At 37.1% G+C, this 12,866-nt stretch overlaps 1 protein-coding gene across 13 annotated transcripts in view; it reads right to left on the bottom strand.

Moving 5' to 3' along the window:
• PTPRD (protein tyrosine phosphatase receptor type D) overlaps positions 1-12,866 on the bottom strand; it is a 534,534-nt gene that overhangs the window by 38,927 nt on the left and 482,741 nt on the right. The window lies entirely within an intron of this gene.

Below are 12,866 nucleotides of genomic sequence, written 5' to 3'. Positions count from 1 at the left end.
GCTGCCCAGCCTTGCTGACCACCTGGGTGCCTAGCACATTCAGGCTGCTGCCCAGGTACTCATCAGCCCTTCTTTCAATCAGTCATGGTCTTAAAGATCTGTGACATTTAATTGGCTCTAATGCACCAAAATTACCTATTCTGACCATCTTAGTTCCTAACATAGTATCTCCAGCTGTTACATAGGTGCTTCCTTACTATTTTTCTAATTCAGCTAGAAAATGTTAAGGGAATCCTTATTCAAATTAACTGGACCAAAATTAAAAGGCCTATAATCATGTGGGAAAAATACTGGACCAACAGAAGGTTTGAGTCTAGCAAGAGTCTATGGGAAAGTTGATGACCTCCTTGGGCCTCATTTCATTTTCTAATTCCTGAAAATAAAGAGACAGTGGAAATGGGAAGGGGAGAGACAGAGAGGAATAGGGCAGAGAGGGAGAGAGAGAAAAGAGAGAGGAGAGAGGGAAGGGGGAGTTGTCTGGGAAGCTTGAGATGTCCCTTTTAGGTATATGATTCACTGTGAATGAATCATATTCCTGGAGTTTTGGGGTTTAAGAAGTCTATTAACCCTAATAATTACTAAATTACAGGAAGATGTAAAAAAAATATTCAAGATAGGATGAAATGGAATTAAAGAGTACAAGTTTCTCCTACCACAGAAGTGGATGTTTCAGAAAAAGAATCAGGTAGCAGTTACAAAACAAATCACAAAGACTTTTCCTCCACTTTTTAAAAACCCATTTTATATGCCAACAAAAACCTGCTCTGTATTTTAGGCAGGCTTGGGGGTTTTTCTCCTTAGGAGGAAAATTTACTATGGACTTAGCCAGGCTGACAAGAGTGGAGAGAAGAGCTCCATGCGTCCAGTAAATAAGGTTCACTGATGTAGAACCTAGAGCTGGGATAAATGAAGTGATGCATCATTTGTTGCTTCTCTCATCCTGAGGTGGAGTCTGTTTCACTATCCTTTGAATCTGGGCTGGCTTCTGCCTTGCTTTGAGCAAGAGAATGTTGTGAAAGTAATTGTGCGTGACTTACAAAACTTGGCCTCAACAGGCCATGTAAGATTCTCCTTTGATCCCCAGAACCCTGAGACCACAAGACCTGGATGCAAGGCCATGTGGGGGGTGGGAGAGACTAGCTTTCCCAAGGGCTTCCAGCTTCCTGTGAAAGAGAGCTCAGGAGAGACCAGCAGAAGATGTCGCCACGGCCCCAAGTCAGCCCACAGAACCATGATAAATAACAGACCGTGGTGGTTTAAGCCAGTAAGTTTGGGTTAGTATTTGTAAGCAGTGGTGGTTAAACTGATAGCTATACCCTCCATTTCAGAAAGGTCACCAATTCCTAAGGCATACAGATGCACCCGAAATATGATTATACATTTTTTTTTAAGATTCAATGCTCAAAACCAGGTCAAACTTAGACAAATGAAGAAAACTAGATAAATGGAAAAGAAACTCTTTCTCAAAAAATCATAACTCTCAAAATCCTTTCAAGTGTTAAAAGGAATTTGAGCAAATAGCTGTTTAACCTTTATCATCAAAATGGAAGAGATCCAGTTTAACCCTATCGCATCTCATCTAGTCTATTTAGATATATCACAAACAATAGATGCTACAAGCACCACTGTGGACCAATAAAGTCTTAACCACTGACCCTCTCTTGGTGGACTGAAAGGTGGAGAAGGATTTTTTGGGTTGTGGAAGAGGTATGGAGGGAGGTGGGATGGGAAATGAGAGAAAAAGAGAGAGAGACTGATCATGCTCCTTGGGAAGAAGGAGTACAAAAATAAATTAAATAAATAAATAAATAAATAAATAAATAAATAAAATTATTTAATTTTTTCACAAAAAACTTATATTCAGGAAAATATTTGATTTAAAAATAGAGCATGCTGTCACAGAAATACATACCCTTGAAAATCAAAGAGCAAGGGATTTTAGGTTTGGGCAGGGAGTCTAGCATCATGTCTCACTTCTCCATCCATCTAATCTTTTATCTTTGGCTTCCACTAGATGCTATAAAAGGGGACAGCCACTAAATAATATGCCACTTAATGGCATTCCTAGGGCTTATTGTTTAAACTGCCAGAATGCTGGATATTCATACCAAGCATGAATATGAAGCAATGTGCCTGATACCCTAGCAAAAAACCCCCCAGCACTTGTCAACCCCAAAGACCAGGGCCCTTAGAAGTAGCCACCTTGGGAGACTGAAGATTTATTACTCATGCATTAATTTGCTACCATGGTGCAAAAGTATTTTTGGAACTCCTTTTTGGCAGTAGAGTTAAGAGCCTATCACCTGTTCTTTTGAATTCTCTAATGGTGGCACATCTTCGTCGTTGAAGGTGGGTTTATTTATTTATTTATTTACTATTTTAAGTGTCAGGAGACATCTAGAGCCAAGTCTGTGGTTTGTATGGTTGGTGATCAAGGTAGGGGATATTGTTGGCCGATTTTTCAAATAATGGGCCTAGTTCAATGTATGCTTTAAAAAGTGATTCTCAAGGTTAAGTCTCATAAAGAAGTTCTCCTTGTTTAAAATGAGGATGAGGGCACCTGGGTGGCTCAGTCGGTTGAGTGTTTGACTTCAGCTCAGGTCATGATCTTACAGTTCGTGGGTTTGAGCCCCACGTCAGGCTCTGTGCTGACCACTTGCTCAGAGCCTGGAGCCTGCTTCAGATTCTGTGTCTCCTTCTCTCTCTGCCACCCCCCTGCTCCCGCTTCCGCTCACACTTTGTCTCACTCTGTTTCTCAAAAATAAATAAATGTAAAAAAAAAATAAAATAAATAAAATGAGGATGCCATTCAAAGACCATTTTTCCAGCTTTAAAACTTTGAGGTGAGCTATCATTTAGATACATACATTCTGCATAATAAAAAATCAGTTTCATTGCCCTGTAGCAATGGTTCTCATGCAGGCATGAATTTCCCCCCAAGGGGACATTTGTCAATGTCTGAAGACATTTTTGATTGTCACAATTCTTGGGGCGTGCTACTGGCATCTGGTGGGCAGAGACCAGGGATCCTCATAAGCATCCTTTAAATCACAGGACAGTCTCCCACAACAAAAATTATATGACCCAAATATCAATAGCATTGAGTTTGAAAAATCTTGTCTCATAGTAACAATCTATTCTAACAAGATTTTTAAAGTGCAATGAAATAATTACTATAATAATTGACTGTTTTTTAAAGTATTAAATTTAAAGTGTTAAATGGTTGTCACTCACCTAGGTTAATGTATGTATATATACATGTATATGTTTTTTACTCTTCTATGTTACAAATTACATAGAAGTCAAACCCACATTTCAGAAAATATGATAGGGCTCTTTGTTGTTTGATAGTAAGAGAACCTTAAATAAGAGAATTTAAATGAGCACATACTTTATGTGGGGTAAAACACAATGATGAAAACATCAATTACTACAAACATTTATTGACTTCTTTCTATGTGGCAAATACCTGGCTAATTATCACTTTTCATATATCATATTAATCTTTATACACAATGCTATGAGGGACATACTACTATTAGTCCCACTTTACAGGTCAGGAAATTGAGGCTTAGAAAGGATAAATAAATTGTCCAAGGTCACACATAGCGAATAGGGCAGTTGGGATTTGATTTCTAGTAAGTAATCTAGTAAGCTGATTTCAAGTGATTTTCAAGTCTACCATTTAATGCCGCCCCCAAAGGGAGTTTTGGATCTGCTAAAAGCCATATCTGTTGTGGGCTATGGGCAGTTTTGCTTTCAGTTGTAAAACATAAATTGAGCAAAATAGAAAATGGCAGTATGGTGTAGACAAAGAGGGGAGGACCTTGAATCATAAAACATGGGTTCTCACCTAGACTTTTCTACTTTCTAGTTGGGTATGTGGTCTTCAGCAAGTCATTTGACTTCTAAGAGTCTCAATTTCCTTATCTGTAAAGTGAAGATGGTAATAATACACCCCTACTCTTCTTGTTGTAAAAATTAAATCAAACATAATGGAAAGATGCTCTGTAAATGGCTACTTTCTTACACAAATGTAATTTGGTTGCTATTCTTAGATATGGAAGAGGAATGGAAAGGAGATAGTTTCTCCGTTGCCCTTGCAGGGATTTTCATGATATACCCCTGACATATGACATTGAAGTTAGTTGTTACTTATAATATTGGTCTCACCTCTCCTCTATTGCCTTTGTATCTATGTCTTTTCAAACAAATTTTCCATTTCATCAGGCAGTCAGAATACTGCCCCCAGGGCTCCAAACACCTTCAGACTGAGTTTTACATTTTACACCTACTGGGGCCATTATGCCACTCCTCTTAATATTTTCTTTGGGTTCAATTACTTTTAAACTATTTCATTGAAAGTAAGATATTTTTCTCTTATGGGATTGTGCCATCAAACTATTGAAGATCTGACCTCCTGATTTGTATCACCATGTTGTTTAATAAATTAAGAGTTTGTTTTTTATGCACAATTATTGGTATATAAGAACAGAAATTACACAGTAGTTTCCATGTGGTATAATTACTTCTCCTCACCTTACAATGTTTCCATAAATAAGAACATATTTTGTATATTCCACCCATTTTCTTATCCAGAGATGCTGGTATTTTAATAATCCAGTCTTTCATCTACAGAAGGCCAGCTTCTCTTATTACTTAATTTATACATGAAAATGAATCCCAGGTTTAAGGAAAATATGGGTCTATGGTTCACACTTGTCAGCATCTCAAAACTATCACATACTTTGGCAATACTTGTGGTCTTTGATCTAAAGAGATATTTGAATGGAACACTGGGGGAAATAAAGGAGGGAATTGAGAATGAATGGTTAACATGCATTAAACAGTTTTCCACAGCACTCTTAGCTCCTCTGGCTCACAAGGTCTTTTATTGTTATGCTTATATGTGACACTTTCCAAATCCTTTTTACCTTGAAAAGGCTATTATTGTCAATATTGGATTGACATTAGAAGTAAATGGCGATGTTATAAATATAACCTAAGTAGTTTCTTGGTTGTGCTTTCACCTATAAAGTAAAAAAGTATTATAAAGATTAGATCTCATGAATCTTTCTAATTTCACATTGTCATTTGATTTTTATCAGGCCACTCTAGTAGTCCATTGACGCTTCTGGTATGTTATTGATCTATATCTAGTCCTCAGTTCCTATTCCTTCCAGTTTTAAAGACTGGTCTGATTCTATGATGTACAAGATTTAAATTATCCTTAGTTGGTCTATTTGACTCTTCTTGAAATCTTTTCTTTTTTTTTTTAATTTTTTTTTCAACGTTTATTTATTTTTTTGGGACAGAGAGAGATAGAGCATGAACGGGGGAGGGGCAGAGAGAGAGGGAGACACAGAATCGGAAACAGGCTCCAGGCTCTGAGCCATCAAGCCCAGAGCCTGGCGCGGTGCTCGAACTCACGGACTGCGAGATCGTGACCTGGCTGAAGTCGGACGCTTAACCGACTGCGCCACCCAGGCGCCCCTCTTCTTGAAATCTTTTCATTTAGAAGACAAATTTAGGGGGTCTTGGTCTATCCCTCCTTCATATTTATTCACAAATACATTTCTTCTATGAAGATTAAGTATTCCCTTGGTCCTAAAAGGGGTTAACATGACTCAGAGTATCATGGGTCAAGGGTTTATAACTGACTCTCTGAAATTATGGCTTCATCCCACTTTATTCATTCTTAACAAGATGCAAATTAAAATCAGTTGTCATATCCTTTTGGTACTAGTAAAGTATAAACCACAAATTCTATAAAACACATAAAGAACAAAGCTCAAAAGAGGAGAAAAGGGAACAAAACTTCTTTGTTTTCTAAGAAGGGTGAAACAATATGAAGAAATGTAACAAATGACCTCTACGAAAATCTAAGATTAATAAATAGGTTGGAAGATATGCTCCTTAGTTTCTTTCAAAATCAAATTTTGGGGCACCTGGGTGGCTCAGTTGGTTAAGCGTCCAAGTCCTGATTTTGGCTCAGGTCATGATCTCATAGTTTGTGGGTTTGATCCCCACATCAGGCTCCATGCTGACAGTGTGGAGCCTGCTTGGGATTCTCTCTCTCTCCTTCTCTCTCTGCCCCTTCCTCCCCTACCCCAGTGAGTGTGCTCTCTCTCTCTCTCTGTCAAAATAAATAACTAAACATTAAAAAAAATAAAATTTCATTAAGTAAGGAGATTGCATATCTCTGTTCATGTACTACATGTAGAGTTAATGGTAAGTATCCATCTGACAACCATTTAGTCAGCAAACATATATTAAGGAGATAAGTGTAAGGAACTAAGGTAGTCTCTGCAACAAGAAAAGTCAGAACCAGATACTATGATGAATAAATAGGTCAAGGGCTTTGAGATAGGGCCTAAATTTACAACCTCCCTGTGCTTAATGCTTCTCACAAATAAAACACATTCTGTGTGTGTGTGTGTGTGTGTGTGTGTGTGTGTGTAGATTAAATGAGAAATTCCTTAAGTGCTTAGTGATACTTGGAAAACAGTGATAGGTCAGTAATGGGTAGCTACTATGATTAGTCTAAAATGAGTAAGGGATACAGGAGTGTCACAAACTAGAAATTACCTTTAATACATAAAGAGTGAAATAAAGGCTAGAATATGGCAATGTGTCTCATTCTGACCAGGTCATCAGGGTAGGCTGAAAAAGTGAAATGCCCTTCAAGCAGGTGGCCAAATGAGAAGGTAGAGACCACCAAGTGATTTAAGGGCTGGTCGATAGGAACAGGCAACCTTGGGCACACAGTAGCTATGCTATGACTAGTCGCATGTGCTCAGGCAAGTAAGTTGGTCTTCCTTAGAGACCACAAGTTGGTTTCTGTTTCCTCTTGTGTAGAATGGGAAAATAAGGTTCCTAACTTTGAGGATGACTGGCAGGAAATAGCAATAACACATGTGAAACACTTAGAACAGGGTCTCTCCAGTTGAGAAGAAAGATTATTTGTTGTCCATTAAGGGTTCAATATGTTTATTATTATGGCTAAAAACAGGGATCTATATCTATGTTTAATCATGGAATGGAGAGCATGTGAAAAAGGACATGAAAGAGTTGTAGGAAAAGGGACTTAGAAGTAGGTATGAGAAAGATAAAGGCAATTTAAAATAATTAAATTCTCATAAAAATACCACAACATAAAGAGATAAAAGTATAGTCATGTTAAAAAACAAAAAATAGTCCAGCCATGAAATGATCTTAATGCTTCTGTAAAAATTTGTAAAACACCACATGGAATTCAATTAACTTCAGAAAGCAATTATTGAGCACCTACTATGATGTAAGAGGTGGGTACAAATGTTCATAAGCCATCGCCCATGCCCTCTGGGATTTCAAGGCATATATGATCCATACACAGATAGCTAAATTTGCTAAGTATGAACCTATTTTATGAGAGTTCAGAGAACAGATTGTTTAATTCTTTCTGTGGGAAGAGGAATGAGGAATGAGCTTAAAAGGGTTTTCCAGAGTTTCAAGTCAGATGTTTATAATATGAAGTAATCCCTGTAAATGGATGCGTTGAGCTGTGTGTAAAACAATAGGGACAGGGAAGGTTTAGAAAACTGGATAGTGCATTCCACTTAAATTAAAAATTTAAATTTAAAATTTAAATTAAAAAAAATTACCACAGATGTCAACAAAATCATCTGAGGCCAGTTTGCAACCTTTGCAATGCAGGGCATGTGCTACTTGAGGTGGATTATGAAACAAGGTTGAACATCATCAGGTAGAGAGAGGAACAGGTGAATTTCTAGAGTGGATAAATATCACTTACCAAGAGCCAGAGATGAAAGTACTTGGAATGTGTAGCTAGTGGTAGGTGGCTGAGAGAATGAACAATGAGGCATGAGGGAGACATCAGCCTAGATTATAAAGGGGCAGGAACATAATGCTAAACTCAAATTTTACCTTGAAGGCATCAAGAACCACCATATTAATTTCTATGTATCCTTAACAGTATCCTTTTAAGAATTCAATGGTTTTTCAGGTAGTCAAGAACAGGTATTTCTTATAATAAATGATTTTAACTCATAGTAAATGAGAACATGTTCTCTTTCACTGGGGAAAATTGGCTGTAATTACCATGGTGGAAAATATATAATTTTTTAAAAACCTATTTGATTAAATATTATATATTTATAAACATCTGGTTACTCATGGCTCAAGTCATATAGATTATTTTTAAGTTAATGCTGATTATTTTCTCTTGAGTTGTAAATATACATATAGATTTAAACTTACTCAGTAATATACCAATAATTTAAAATTATTTCATACTTCTGCATACTATAAACTGTCCTAAATGTTTTATCATTTCATATCATTTCATTTAACCTTAATTAAATTCTTGATGTTATGGAGAGCGTTAACCCATTTACAGGTGAAGAAATAGAGGCTAGCAGATAAGAAATAAGTTGCTCAAAGGCACAGAGCCCATCAGTGAACAATCCAGCATTTTACCCAGGCAGTTTCTCTCCAGAGTGTGCCCTGCTAATGTTGAGTTTATATGCTCTGTATGAATTGACTGATGACTAGAGCTGGTCTTTCTGTGCTTGTGGCACCATTCTTCTAGGCATGAGGTGGACCCTATCCTTCTTGACCTTCCAAGGCCTTATCTATGGTTACCACACTGGGCTATCCTCCTCTTTCTTACTATTGACTGTTAGAATTTCTCTTATTCATAATAGCTCTTTTTAGTCCTGGCACATTGATTACTAGACAGAACTACTGTATAAATATGAATCTTCTCTCTTTCTTTCCCCTCCCCCCCACCCCCGTTTTTTGTCTACTACCAGACTTCATTTAAAACCCCCTCCATTTTCATTGCATCTGTTTGGCAGAAGGCTTGGGTTTGAGTTTGTCACTACTTCTTCATTACAGAGAAAAAATGTCAAATCTATCAGGAGAGAAATCTCAACATGAAATTCAGTATTTACATTCCAGAGTATTTGTGTGATTATTTACAACATGATCATGTAAATCAATATCCCTCTGTAATCAATATCTGTAATCAATATCCCTCTGTGACTTGTCTGTTGTGGCTTTCTGCAAAGTTCCTTCCTGCTTAGAGATGATTTATAAACTAGCATTTCTTGGGTCCCACATAAGCAGTTGTTGTCTGTAGTAATTTTTCTCTGCTACTCCATCAGAAGAACTGTGCTCTCAAGTTTAAACATACACTGTATCCAAGTCAAGAATTCATGATGCTTTGCAACTATAACAGTGTGCAACATGGCCTTTCCTAAATAAAGAGGCCAAGATTTCTCACAGATTTATAAGACAACCCATGGGTGAACAAAGATCATTTCTCAGAGCTTTAGTTCATGCTGCATCTTTCCCTCATTATTTCAAAGCTGCTAATAAATTTCTTTCACCAATATACCTATTTTTCTGTTTCGTACAAAGCTTCTCCAGAGCCTCAGGCACAGCACTTTCAAATGTCAACAGCTATTAGCTCAGCACATTCATCTTTGTTTTCTTATTTCTCCGGAGTTGTTTGTATCTTTCAGGGGTGAGTCCAGGTGGCTTAACATAACATAGGTGTGTGTGTGTGTGTGTGTGTGTCTGGAGGGGTGTATGTATTTTCTCAAAATAAAGCATTATAGCTATCCATCTTATCTCTCTTACTTGCCTGCAAACCTTTTTGGATCCAACTGAGTATCCAACATAAAGCATTATACCTTGGTTATGATCAACAGAAGACAAATTGCATTTTTAAATAATCAATCAACCAAATTTATCCTTTAATTTACAGAAATTGAAAGCATGTTTTGAGAGAGGGAAAATGCTATATTTCAAACTGTAATGCAAATACAATGTTTTGTGAAAACTTCCAAGTTTGCTTCCCCTAAATTTTATTCCTATTATGTTTGTGTATGTGTGTGTGTATATATATACATATATACATATATATAAACATATACATATATACATATATACACACACATGTATATGTATATATATGTATATGTGTGTGTGTATGTGCTTGTGTATACATCTGTGTGTGTGTATATATATATATATATATATATTTTCATGAAATGTATTAGGCATATGAGAGCAATTTTCTTCAGTGACCCCAAACTTTCTGTTTCCCTATCCTGTGGCCAAAATCCATCAGGAAACATTTCATACATGATCTTTAAAATCAAGTCGAGCTGGTGCCAAGCAGATGCACCATGTCACCAGGCACAATGGCTCTTTGAGGTCTACAAAGAAGTATGTATAACAGAGTATAGAGACTGGTCACACTAGTGCCTGCTGAAACCAACAGGCAGGAAAACCAGAAGTCTGCTGTCGTGAGGCAAAAGCATTTGCTCAAATTAATAAAAATATTTTGTAGTGTTTCAGAATCATGCGAAACACTGCAACATGGTGTCAGGTCCAGAGGAGCAAGTACTAGATTATAAGACATGAGTGGGACTCTGTCTGGCTTCCTAGCTGCAGTACTTGGGCCAAACCCTGTAGCCTCTCTTCTACGCTCTTCTCTTGATCCGACATACTGGTAATGACATCAAACACAATAAACCATGGGAGAGTGCTTTGGAATTTGTAAAATGCTCTATAAACATAATGTGGTGTTATTAGTTTTTGTTGGGGAAAAATTGCTGGGAAAGAGAAAAACAACTTCATCTTGTTCAAAACCTGCTAGGCCACTGTGTAACAATGACCACGGTATCATGGGTTAGGTGAATTTTATTGCGGTTATTCTGTTCTAGGTATTATCCCCATGTTGTGTAAAAACAGATGTCACTTCTGGAGAGGATGTGGAGAAACGGGAACCCTCTTGCACTGTTGGTGGGAATGCAAATTGGTGCAGCCGCTCTGGAAAGCAGTGTGGAGGTTCCTCAGAAAATTAAAAATAGACCTACCCTATGACCCAGCAATAGCACTGCTAGGAATTTATCCAAGGGATACAGGAGCGCTGATGCATAGGGCCACGTGTACCCCAATGTTCATAGCAGCACTCTCAACAATAGCCAAATTATGGAAAGAGCCTAAATGTCCATCAACTGATGAATGGATAAAGAAATTGTGGTTTATATACACAATGGAATATTACGTGGCAATGAGAAAAAATGAAATATGGCCTTTCGTAGCAACGTGGATGGAACTGGAGAGTGTGATGCTAAGTGAAATAAGCCATACAGAGAAAGACAGATACCATATGGTTTCACTCTTATGTGGATCCTGAGAAACTTCACAGGAACCCATGGGGGAGGGGAAGGAAAAAAAAAAAAAAAAGAGGTTAGAATGGGAGAGAGCCAAAGCATAAGAGACTTAAAAACTGAGAACAAACTGAGGGTTGATGGGGGGTGGGAGGGAGGAGAGGGTGGGTGATGGGTATTGAGGAGGGCACCTTTTGGGATGAGCACTGGGTGTTGTATGGAAACCAATTTGTCAATAAATTTCATAAAAAAAAAAAAAAAAAAAAACAAAAAAAAAAACAGATGTCACTTATAAGATCTACTTACTGTATTATACTTAAATATAATATAGGATGTGAAAGAATTATACTATTAAGTCACGACAGAAGTGGTTTATGATAGGTGCTTTCTTTCTTTTTTTATATACTTCCCACTGCAATTTTACTTGTCTGTGCAAGGAGCCATATTCTCTCATATTTGAATCACCCAGATTACAAAGAATTATTATAGATTATATAGTAGTATTATGGATTTTATATAGTAATATGTAGTTGGGGTGCCTGGGTGGCTCAGTCAGTTAAGCATCTGACTCTTGGTTTCAGCTCAGGTCATGATCTCAGGGTTTGTGAGTTCAAGGCCCACATCAGGCTTCACACTGACAGCATGGAGCCTGATTAGGATTCTCTTTCTCCCTCTCTTCCTGCCCCTCCCTCTTCTATAAAAATAGTTAATTTTTTTTAATTTAAATTTTTTTTAATGTTTGTTTATTTTTGAGACAGGGAGAGACAGAGAATGAACGGGGAGGGTCAGAGGGAGGGAGACACAGAATCTGAAGCAGGCTCCAGGCTCCGAGCTGTCGGCACAGAGTTTGACGCAGGGCTAGAACTCATGGACTGTGAGATCATGGCCTGAGGCGAAGTCGGCCGCCCAACCTACCTAGCCACCCAGAAGCCCCAAAATAATTAAAATTTTTAAAAAAGAAAGCATTTAAATGTAAAAACACATATATAGTAGAAGATAAGTGGTGATACAGAGAATGTTAGAATTAAGTAAAAAATAATAATAAAGTATAAAAAATTTCAAAAGAAATGCACACTCATTACCTCCAAGTACATAAAATAAATTCTTCCAAAAAATAGGTCTTTGTATATATTATGTTAAATAAATTTGTAAAACTCAAATTAGTATATTTTCTATATGTGACTTGATAATATTAATATGTAGAAGGTATCTTTAAGCAATAAGACACTCTAGCTAAAAGCTTTTATATTTATAGTATTATTTTGTTCAGCATTTTTTTTTCCTATAAATAGTAAAAAGGTTGTACCATCCCAGGTCACAAGAACTTGTCAAGCACTTCATCTACCTACCTACCTACATTTTAAAGAATATCCCCTCACACAGATGAAACTTGAATGATATTACAAGATTGATTCTTAATTCTTTTCTGTTTCATACAATTATTTACCTTTGCTCCAAAGAGAAAATAGCATGAATCACAGTTGCTTATTATCTCCAAAGGGTAATATTCATCTGTATCAAATTCTGTCTATTCATGTTAGCATAGGCCTCATTTGACCAAAAACAAAAGACCCCCTGTGTTATTTATAGAGACATCTACTATCCCAGAGTATCAAGAATTTGGAAAGAGAATATCCGATGAGAAACCTTTTGTTTCCTTGCAAACCTTCTGTGAGAAAC

Source organism: Prionailurus viverrinus, chromosome D4 (genome assembly GCF_022837055.1).
Source record: "Prionailurus viverrinus isolate Anna chromosome D4, UM_Priviv_1.0, whole genome shotgun sequence".
In the NCBI taxonomy this organism is placed as follows: domain Eukaryota; kingdom Metazoa; phylum Chordata; class Mammalia; order Carnivora; family Felidae; genus Prionailurus; species Prionailurus viverrinus.
Note: the sequence above shows the minus strand (reverse complement) of the source record. Positions and strands in the feature narration are given on the sequence as shown.